Raw genomic sequence first — 9,736 nt, forward strand, 5'->3', positions numbered from 1 at the left:
GTGAAACAAAAATGGGCTTCCCTGATACTTTCAAAGAGGAACACTGCAACAGCTCGGCAGTCACGAAAATAACTATTTAAGCAACTTAAATTCGTGGATATTTAGCGGCATGAGTACACAGGAGACGAATGAAGAACACATTGCGCTCACCCAGTACAACAGTTGTGCGCTCTATTGGTGCTAATTCTATACATCCCAATTCTTTTTACAATCTATTATCAGTTATAAGTGGTGAACTGTCAAAGCAAAATACTGTTATGCGTGAGTGCATCGAACCTGCCACCTGGGCGATTGCCCTAAATGCAGATCAGTATTGATTGATTGATCGAAGTGGAACAAAAACTCGCAGTTACATTGAGGTAGGTTAATTAAATTACATTTGTATTTCATAAAATATCAGTATATAAATGCTTCTTATCCTTATCGTTTACAATTAATTATACATATTTGCACTACAGTACATGGAGAAATTGCATGGAAACATTTATTAGACCTTTAATTCTAATTTATTCAAATCTTCATAACTCCAAGAGCGACATAAGAGAGTCATCCGAATCAATAGATGGTGACTGAGAGTGGATGGCTGATAGGGAAAATGACGGTAATTTGCGAGGTATTACTGTATGCATACCGTAGGCCTGCTAGGTGCTGCGTGATAGATTGGTAAAACTGCTTGAACAAAGGGGCTAGGTTCTGGAAAACAGGTATAGCTGTTCAGTAGTTCCATCATCTTTATCTGAACCTCTAATTTTTCAGAGGGTTTCACCCGTTTCAAACTCGGTAGCAGGGACAGTAAAAACATCTTATTGGAATCATTCACATGGGCTTCGTTGGCGGTCTTATGAAGTACTTTCAAGAGCTCACATTCAAACGTTTCTCCTGACCTTTTCCATTTTCGTGCAGGTTGTGTCAGCTCCTTACGTTCCTTTCTGCCTCCTCAGACAAACTCTCATGTTTCTCCAGCAATACGGCAGGTTCTGCTGAAGATGGACCAGCCTCACCATCCGTATTCCTCGAGGTGCTAACAAAATCAAAGATAAAGAAATAAGAGTGTTACAGTCACAATAATGGCTTTGAAAGTCCTAAATAAAATTAAAAGTTACTTACGGCCTTGAATGTATAGTAGGAATGAGAAAGGTCATCTGTCTGTAGTATAAGGTACATACGGTTTCATTTTTTGTTGATCCACTCCCACTTCGTCCTTCAAATTTCTCATTGCCATTGTAAAGGAATCCCTCAGCGTTCTTGTTTCTCTTTGCCTACAAGCACCAAATATATTGTACAAACAAAATATATTAATATAATATCAATATAATATTAATATGGCTGCTTTTACGTACTAACTAAACTACTTCTATTAAGAAAATGATTGTGTAACAACTTATAATTATTGCCCAACTTTTCCCTTTTTCAGATATCTTGGATCTGGTTGCTCATTACGAACTCTGCATTTCGAATTTCTTATTGGTGGTCAACGCTAGCAGAAATCATTCAAGATACTTGTGAAGCTATATGGAATGGATTACGTCCAGAATACATGAAAGAAAAGAAAAAAGAAGACTGGATAGAAATTAGTGAAAAGTTTGTGAAGACACACTAATATGCCCACTTTCAAGCATTATTGCTCATGGAACACGAGGGAATCAAAACGGTATCAAAGACAGAAATGATCTTGCTAATTACTTCTGTAGTAGTTATGGGTCAATCCTTTAGCAAAAAGACTATGCTTTCACTACAAATGAATTCTGATTCCGACTCTTGTCTTCACAATGAATCTGAATGAGCTAAGGCGATGACTGTGTAATGACTGACGGCTACAGTACTGCAAATATGTAATATTTTCTGTGATTATAATTAAATGATTCAGTGTAACACAGTATAAGATTACAACATAAATCCCTGAATCCATGCAAAACAATGTACCTATAAAAAGATCTTCATTCTTATGCAAAACCTAATGACTATGTAGGCCTACTGTAAGTTCCATAATGCTATTTAATGCTATTTGCTTTACGTCCCACTAACTACTCTTTTACGGTTTTCGGAGACGCCGAGGTGCAGGAATTTAGTCCCGCAGGAGTTCTTTTACGTGCCAGTAAATCTACCGACACGAGGCTGACGTATTTGAGCACCTTCAAATACCACCGGACTGAGCCAGGATCTGTAAGTTCCAGGCTCTGTCGGACAAACTTCGGATTACTATTTTAAGTATATTTTGTAGTAACATGTTCACTGTTTTAAGAAAAAGTAATAAAGAAAATTACAAAATTATGGGACTTATTTTGTACTTAGGCCTTACCTAATGCATTCCTTTCCTCACTGGACATTTCTTCCCATTCGTCTCCCACAATACTTCGTGTTACACTTGTTCATGCTTCCAGTTTTATGTTGCTATTTTCGCAAGTGTCACATCGCGTAGTACAAACATGGGTACTTCTCCACTTCCAGAATAACAAGTTCACTGTCCATATAGGCCTACTCCATATTTTTTAAATGTAAAATTGTTATGTACGTAATGAACGAAAATGAAACACGCAGTGGCCACTGTCCAACAGCTTATGCAGTGAAAGAAATGGGCTGTATTTACTGTATTTACTGGCACGTGTGGCCCATCACATTGTAACTCAAAGTGCACATATTTCTCCTGTATTTGCTGCAGACTTCCAACAGCATTAACTGCTCGTGTGGCCGTAGCCTTAATAAGATGAATGACGTGATATACGATAGTAGGAAGGGAGAGGGCGAAACCCAGTGCCAGCAAATAGCCTACTCCTATCGAACAGCACCAAGGGGTCTGCTTAAGGCTTATCGTCTCCATCCAATGGATGAATCACGATCAACAGCATCACATGCCCTCACTCCATATGAGCACTGCAGAGAGGTTTGGAATTTAATCCAGGCACGCAATCTAGTGATTAGAAATTGTATACCACCACCTCCCCTACCCTGCCGGCCAACATTCTAACGGTGAAAATTTTTCGCCCAACGGGACACGAACTGGCTAAAAGTTTAGACTTCAATGCCTTAAGGATCATGGCCACCAGGAGGGCTAATCAATAAATCATTACTAATGGATGTAAACTGATGATTAAAATCTGATGTGTTTGCTCACGGCTGAAAATCGATTGTGTTTCTTGGCATTAACATGTTTCTGACATCAGATTTGGAAGTTTCTACCTGTTTGATGCCAATATAGCCTAACCAGAATCATAGTTGCGACTACTGAGCTTGAAAATGTCTGAATTGGAATATTTGTTGCTATTGTTGACAGTATGCGTTACAAAAAAGTTTCGAGTTTGTATTACGAGTTCTAAAATCTATGTTTACGCTTTGTTTTTTAAATATGTTGTTGATCTAAAAAATGTTATTATTATAACTAAAAGCGAGGAATGTCTTTCCTTTTTTTTAGTTCTCAAACAAGGGAAGTGGATGGTTTATTTTTTCAATTAACGAATTAAGGTATTTTATCAACAAAAACTGTTATTATAACCAATGAGTGGAATAAATGTTATTGATTTATTTTCTAAAAATCTTGATTGATTAGAAATTAGAAGGATGTTAAGGGCTGTATGAATTAGGATCTAAGAATTTTCTTCTGGGCGCCTGGGGATTCTCAACCCTCTTATCTTACAGGTATGTTCGGGTATTATATGAATGTAATATGTAAAGGAATTGATGTTTATTACTATGTTATATTTGCAGCAACATGTCCCAAACATTCAGCCAACCCCTGGCAATTAACTCATGGCTACAGTCAAATATGCAAGTTAATTTCCTGATTAAACAGCATCTCCTTTGTCTAGATACGAGCAGCGATGTATTTCTGGTCAACCTGAAAAAAAATCGTTTAAAAAACACGACTAATAAACTCATCCCGTGCAAACATATCAATACACACTACACACAAACTTTTATTTCTTCACATTCAAAGTTTGTTCAAAATAAACAAAACAACATAAAATAGCCATATTAGTTTCAGATTGCCAACCTCTTCGTCGCCAACGTTATAAATTTGCAATACTCTCAGGCAAAAGCAAGACTGACTACAGTACAAGACGACAAATTGGGAAAAATATCCGTTTATAGGAAGAGGAATTAGGGATTAGAATAATTTATCAGTTTTGTTTTTCAACGAATTTCCAATTTGTTTGAAATCATTTACGAAACATCTGCCACCTGACAGCCGTGCAGATTGCACGTATGACGAATCGTTTTGTAATTATCATCTTAATTAATATTTATGATTCAAATGAGCTATTTCTTAATACATGGATCTGTTCAGTACAACTTTAAGTGACATATTTATTAGTAAAATCTATATAGTATGTGGGAACGAAAATTACAATATTTACATAGGCTACGAATTCCGTTATGAGTACTCAGCACAACACTAATGAAAAAAGCAATACGCACACGGGTCACAGGTTTAGGTACTGTAGTGGCGGGTAGTGGCTCTTTGGGTAGTGGGAGCTGGATGTACAATATTTACGCACATTATCCTTATTAAGAGCAAGAAACACAAAGAAAAAAAAAATCACAGATATGCTCATAGTTAGTGGAAGTTGGATTTATACAATATAACCGACAAACATTTTCTAAATTAGTATCATCATCATCTGTTTACCCTCCAGGTTCGGCTTTTCCCTCGGACTCAGCGAGGGATCTCACCTCTACCGCCTCAAGGGTTCTAGAGCTTCAGACTCTTGGTCGGGGGATACAACTGGGGAGTATGACCAGTACATCGCCCAGGCGGCCTCACCTGCTATGGTGAACAGGGGCCTTGTAGGGGGATGGGAAGATTGGAAGGGATAGACAAGAATGAGGGAAGGAAGCGGCCGTGGCCTTAAGTTAGGTACCATCCCGGCATTCGCATGGAGGTGAAGTGGAAAACCACTTCGAGGATGGCTGAGGTGGAAATCGAACCCACCTCTACTCAGTTGACCTCGTGAGGCTGAGTGGACCCCGTTCCAGCCCTCGTACCACTTTTCAAATTTCGTGGCAGAGCCGGGAATCGAACCCGGACCTCCGGGGGTGGCAGCTAATCACGCTAACCACTACACCACAGAGGCGGACTTGTAAATTAGTAACTGAAATAAACCCTAAGTAAAAAGCAATGCACCCATGTTTGGTTAGTGGGAGTAGGATTTACAAAATGTACATACAATTTCCTTACTAAAAAAGAAAAAAAAAAAAATTGCAGAAATACAAAAAATCAGTACCGTAGATACATGTTAAGTGCATATTCTTATTAATTGTAGACATTCTTGGATTTATATTTCAGAGAACCTCTTTCAAATGTGTATTTTGAGCAGTTTTTTTTTTAAACTTGAAGAGGTGACAGTATCCTTTATTCGAGCTATTAGACTACGATAGCATCGGCGGCCACAGTAATAACCGTGATCTTAGCTTTGAAAAGCGGAAATATATCTGTTAGCATCATATTTCTGCGAGTCTATTTGGGAGAGGATAAATCATTTACATTCCTTAACTGATAATTGGGAACATCAGACCTTAAGCAATATTTTAGAATACCGGCTGTTGATTTTGTGTTCATAATCTTGTGTAACAATATGATTTTAATTTCTGCACATATGATAATGGATTGGATTTTGGAAGGAGCATTGTTGGTTTATTATTGGATTATAGCTGCGACCGTTCACGTGCAAAGTACGATACCGTAAATTTCACTTTCAATAGTGTTATCAATCCCTCCCTTATCCGTGGTGGCTAGTGGGCTAACCGCCATTTAGCGCTGCGAGCGATTCTGGCGATTGCCAAAACACGTGTTTTATAGAATGGAAGATAGGAAAAACTAGAAAGGTTCCACCTTTTCAATAACATTTCAATAACATTTCTATAACATTTTTGTATTGAAAAGGTGGAACCTTTCTAGTTTTTCCTATCTTCCATTCTCAGTTCAATACGGACCAAAATGAAACTCTTATGTTTAAATGTGTTTTATAGGTACAAAAAAAAAAAAAGTTATTACAGGTTAGTTCATACACACACACACTTTGCACGAGATATAGGCGTGAAGTAGCCCTGCGTTCAATCGTGTTTTTTATCCGTGTCGAAAGACGAATGCAATGTGAGTATTGTTCCTTGTGTGTGATATCAAGTAGTGGAAGTGTTATAAGTATCGGTTAAATAATAATTATACCGGTCTCTTCCGTCCCAGGTTGTAGATCGAGTTACGATGAAATGCCTACCGTTGGGCATTTTTCGGAAAAAAGAAAAACCTTAAAGTGTTCTTCTGGGCAAAGGGAATCTGTAGAGACTTTCAAGCTTGGAAATATGCTCGCAAACTTTTAAAAGTAGCAGAAACCTGCTGGTGGTGAGCATTTTATTTTTATTCAGTCTGGGTGTAGGCAAATACAGTCTCTACTGTTTTTGGTGTAGGCTAATAGGTGGTGGTCATGGTGGTAATTTTTCTTTTAAGAGGATGTACATCTGCTAGGAAACCATCCTCTGTAGGCTATTCTCTTGAATGTACGATACAGATATTTTAAATTTAAAGTAAACACCAGTTTAGTAATGACGAATATTTCTGTAAAATGAAGAACAAACCGGCGATTGGGAATTGGGGGGGCACAAACATTTATAGACAACAAAATGTATCGTACCCGAGTCTTTAGGGTTTAGGAGGGGTATATAAGATATCAAAACTGAAAAAGAATAGCTACAAAATGGTACGTTTTTGATGCTGTGTGTGCGAATTTTGATAGAGACGTAGTTGTTGACAGTCTACCAACTTTCGTGCGGCAATAACATTACTATACAATAAAACTTTCACCAAATGAACAATATTTAGTATTTGACTACACATTAACAAAGTAACAGATATTAGATAGAACTGAACAGACACATTGAATGAGTGAGACTGCCAGACTGACGAATATGCACAGCAAGTGCGCAAATTATACCTATGTCGTAGACCTTGGCAAAAATATACCCCTGCTACCCTTCCTCACAACACAAGCTAAACGTTGCTCCGCGAGTCTCCTCTGCTTGCTGAGGCGCTGTACGAGTCGTTTAGCCGCAATGAGTGACATTTTCTACGTATTTCCGCTAGTTTTTTCTTAATAATATTAAAGAAATTAAAGTAAAGAATTAGCTGAAAAACAACTGGGTTTATATAAATTGTTTTTATTTATTAATTTCTAGTTTCAGGCAGGTTTTAAAAAAAATAACAGTAAATTGGAATAAAAATTTAACTTTTCTCTACAAAGTGGGGGGCGACTGCCCCCTCCTCTCCCCCCTCCTAATCGCTGCTACTGCTAGTTAGTAGACCTATCTGAAGTTCACTGATAGGCTAACTGCATTCTTCGAGGTGGAAGGCCAGGAAGTGACGGGGAGTTTGTTTTGACAGACTAGATAAAGACGTGCAACCACTTGCTTCTGGGCAAGGAATGTACTACTCTCTGACAGGGATATCCGGTAGGCAGATAGAGATCACACCAGCATGTAGAAACAAGGAAGTTGTTCACTGTTCACCTTGCTGCCTCACAGTGGTGGCGATTTTGTGGGGGAGCAAGGCATTTTCTGCCCCCTCCCCCCAAAAATGATCTTAGGGGGTAGAGTGCCATTTTGCTCCCCAAAAGAATTCTCCTCCTAGATGTTAAGTTACCTTAAAACGTGGAGTTTGGTAGTCTTTGGAGCCCTAAGTTGAGAGTTACAGTGTAACAAGATTTAAAAAGAAAGTCTGGTTCTTTTAGGTTTTAGGGAACTGAGTTGGGTACTTCCCTTGAAACGTTCGCTGAGCGGTGAATTGATGGGTGATTCAAGTTGACCGTCAGCTATGACAACTGCCTGGACTCCCTGGACTTGCTGGAGTTTCCGTAGAAGTAATCATTGCAATTAACATGTTATCCATGTACAGTCAAAATAGTAGTAGAATTGTGAGTTATAGGAAAATATAAGTTTCATAAGTGTGAGTTAACACATTGCAGCCAGAAGTGGAGGTATTTGAGCAAAGTATGTTCAGTGGTAGTAACTTTCTGTTATGTGGGTCTCACAATCACAAACCATGTCATATGATCAATCAAGAATTCATTTTGAAGAGTAAAAAGAGAAAGGTGCATGATGAGATATGTGAATGGCCATTGAAGTTGCAGAAGGTAATTCACCCACTCTGCCTAGAAGGAGAAAGATTCTCAAACGGTACCATAAAGGGGCATAACTTCAGTCATACAAGGTAAATTTAGCCACTGACGAATAGCAACACTGATATTCTCCTGCCTGCTATACTGCAAAAGATGAACCACTGGTAGCAACTAAAATGCACACACAATAGAATGCTCTATCAACACTCGGTAGTCCAAAGAACATTGGCGGACTCATTGTTGAGTCAATTGATTTCTTTCGCCGCAACTACTATTATCTAGTCCGGAGATAGGACAAAACAAACTGTTTGCTTGCCCCAGCATTTGATTCTCCATTCCAGTGGTTTATGGGGTCAAAATGCAAGTATGTCTGGTAGCTATTCAACACAATTTGATGCATTTTATTCAAATAGGCTTTTCAGGGAATAGTTTTGTGACAAAAGTTGTCCTCATCCGGGGTAACCTCGGCTATGCCAAGAACATACAGGAAAACATTATGTGGCCGCGGGTATTGTAATTACAATCCTGTTTACCTCAAGAATGCTTTAGAAGAGATCATTAATAAAGGCACAATAACGGTTTAACAAGCCTCTGAGAAGTAAGGGGAGTTTATCCAGACAGGGAGGGGAAAGATGGTTTCCATTTTCAATAATAAATGTGCCTGTAGACAGACTATGTTGCTGTATAGACGGATATCAGTTGACATGTACGATACACATTTAAGAACTTGATTGACGGCCCAGATATTTTCTAATTTACAAGACAGTGTATTATGAGGACAGTCTACAAGATTGCTTCTTTTTGACTGTCTTTTCTCTCCATACAATTGGACTTTATGATTTTTGTACCTTTTATTTATTATCTTTTGTGCCATTTCAAATATTTATGCAATGCAACATATTTGTAATATCGTACAATGCTTATATGCTTAGGCTAAATAAAATAGTTTCTTCTTTGGGGAAAATGTGAATTGTTTGGAAATATCCTGTAAATTTGATCACTATACATCTATTTCGCGACAAATCATTTTAATTTGTTTGTGATTGTTGATGCTGAGTGTTCTGCAGGTTTAAAAAAAACTTTCACGGTGGCCGAAGTAACACTAAGTTAAAGAAAACTTGTTTCTTGAATTATTTATATGATGGCCAGTTACCCCAAATCTCTGGCCACTATTTTGACAATCATAATTCATTACTGAATAACAATTAGAATTATGTCCATATTTAAAAATGAAGAACAAACATGGCAGAATTTATATTATATTTTTCAGCAAATTAGAGGAAATATTTCACGTTTAAATTTTTAAAATATACAAAAAAAGTGGCCAAAGTTACCCCATTTTATATATGACGAATCTGAAGATAATTCATCGGAGCGGTTTGATTCAGTTGAACAAAGGTACAGGTGTCCATTCTTTGCAGTCATAGATACCAATGTTAACTGTTTGGCTCTTACAAATTCTTACTTGAATTCGAGCAGTTTCTACTTGGGAATGATGCGAACGAAGCAGTGGCAGCTCATACTGAATTATGTTGGTGGTTCTGCTCTGTGACTCCCAGTCCGTTGCAGTAAGTGTAATGGACAAACCTAAATTTGTACTGCATACGGGAAGTACCAACTGAGCTTGTGTGCAT

General features: G+C 38.0%; 1 long non-coding RNA gene across 1 annotated transcript; it reads right to left on the reverse strand.

Annotated features, from left to right (window-relative positions):
- Nucleotides 1-404: 404 nt before the first annotated feature.
- LOC137502688 (uncharacterized) lies at nt 405-3,910 on the reverse strand. The gene is made up of 3 exons (XR_011018828.1): nt 2,300-3,910; nt 1,108-1,259; nt 405-1,021 (listed from the first exon to the last, which is right to left on the reverse strand). It is a non-coding gene; the product is annotated as an uncharacterized lncRNA (long non-coding RNA).
- Nucleotides 3,911-9,736: the final 5,826 nt, after the last annotated feature.

The sequence above is a fragment of the Anabrus simplex genome, chromosome 11, assembly GCF_040414725.1.
Source record: "Anabrus simplex isolate iqAnaSimp1 chromosome 11, ASM4041472v1, whole genome shotgun sequence".
In the NCBI taxonomy this organism is placed as follows: domain Eukaryota; kingdom Metazoa; phylum Arthropoda; class Insecta; order Orthoptera; family Tettigoniidae; genus Anabrus; species Anabrus simplex.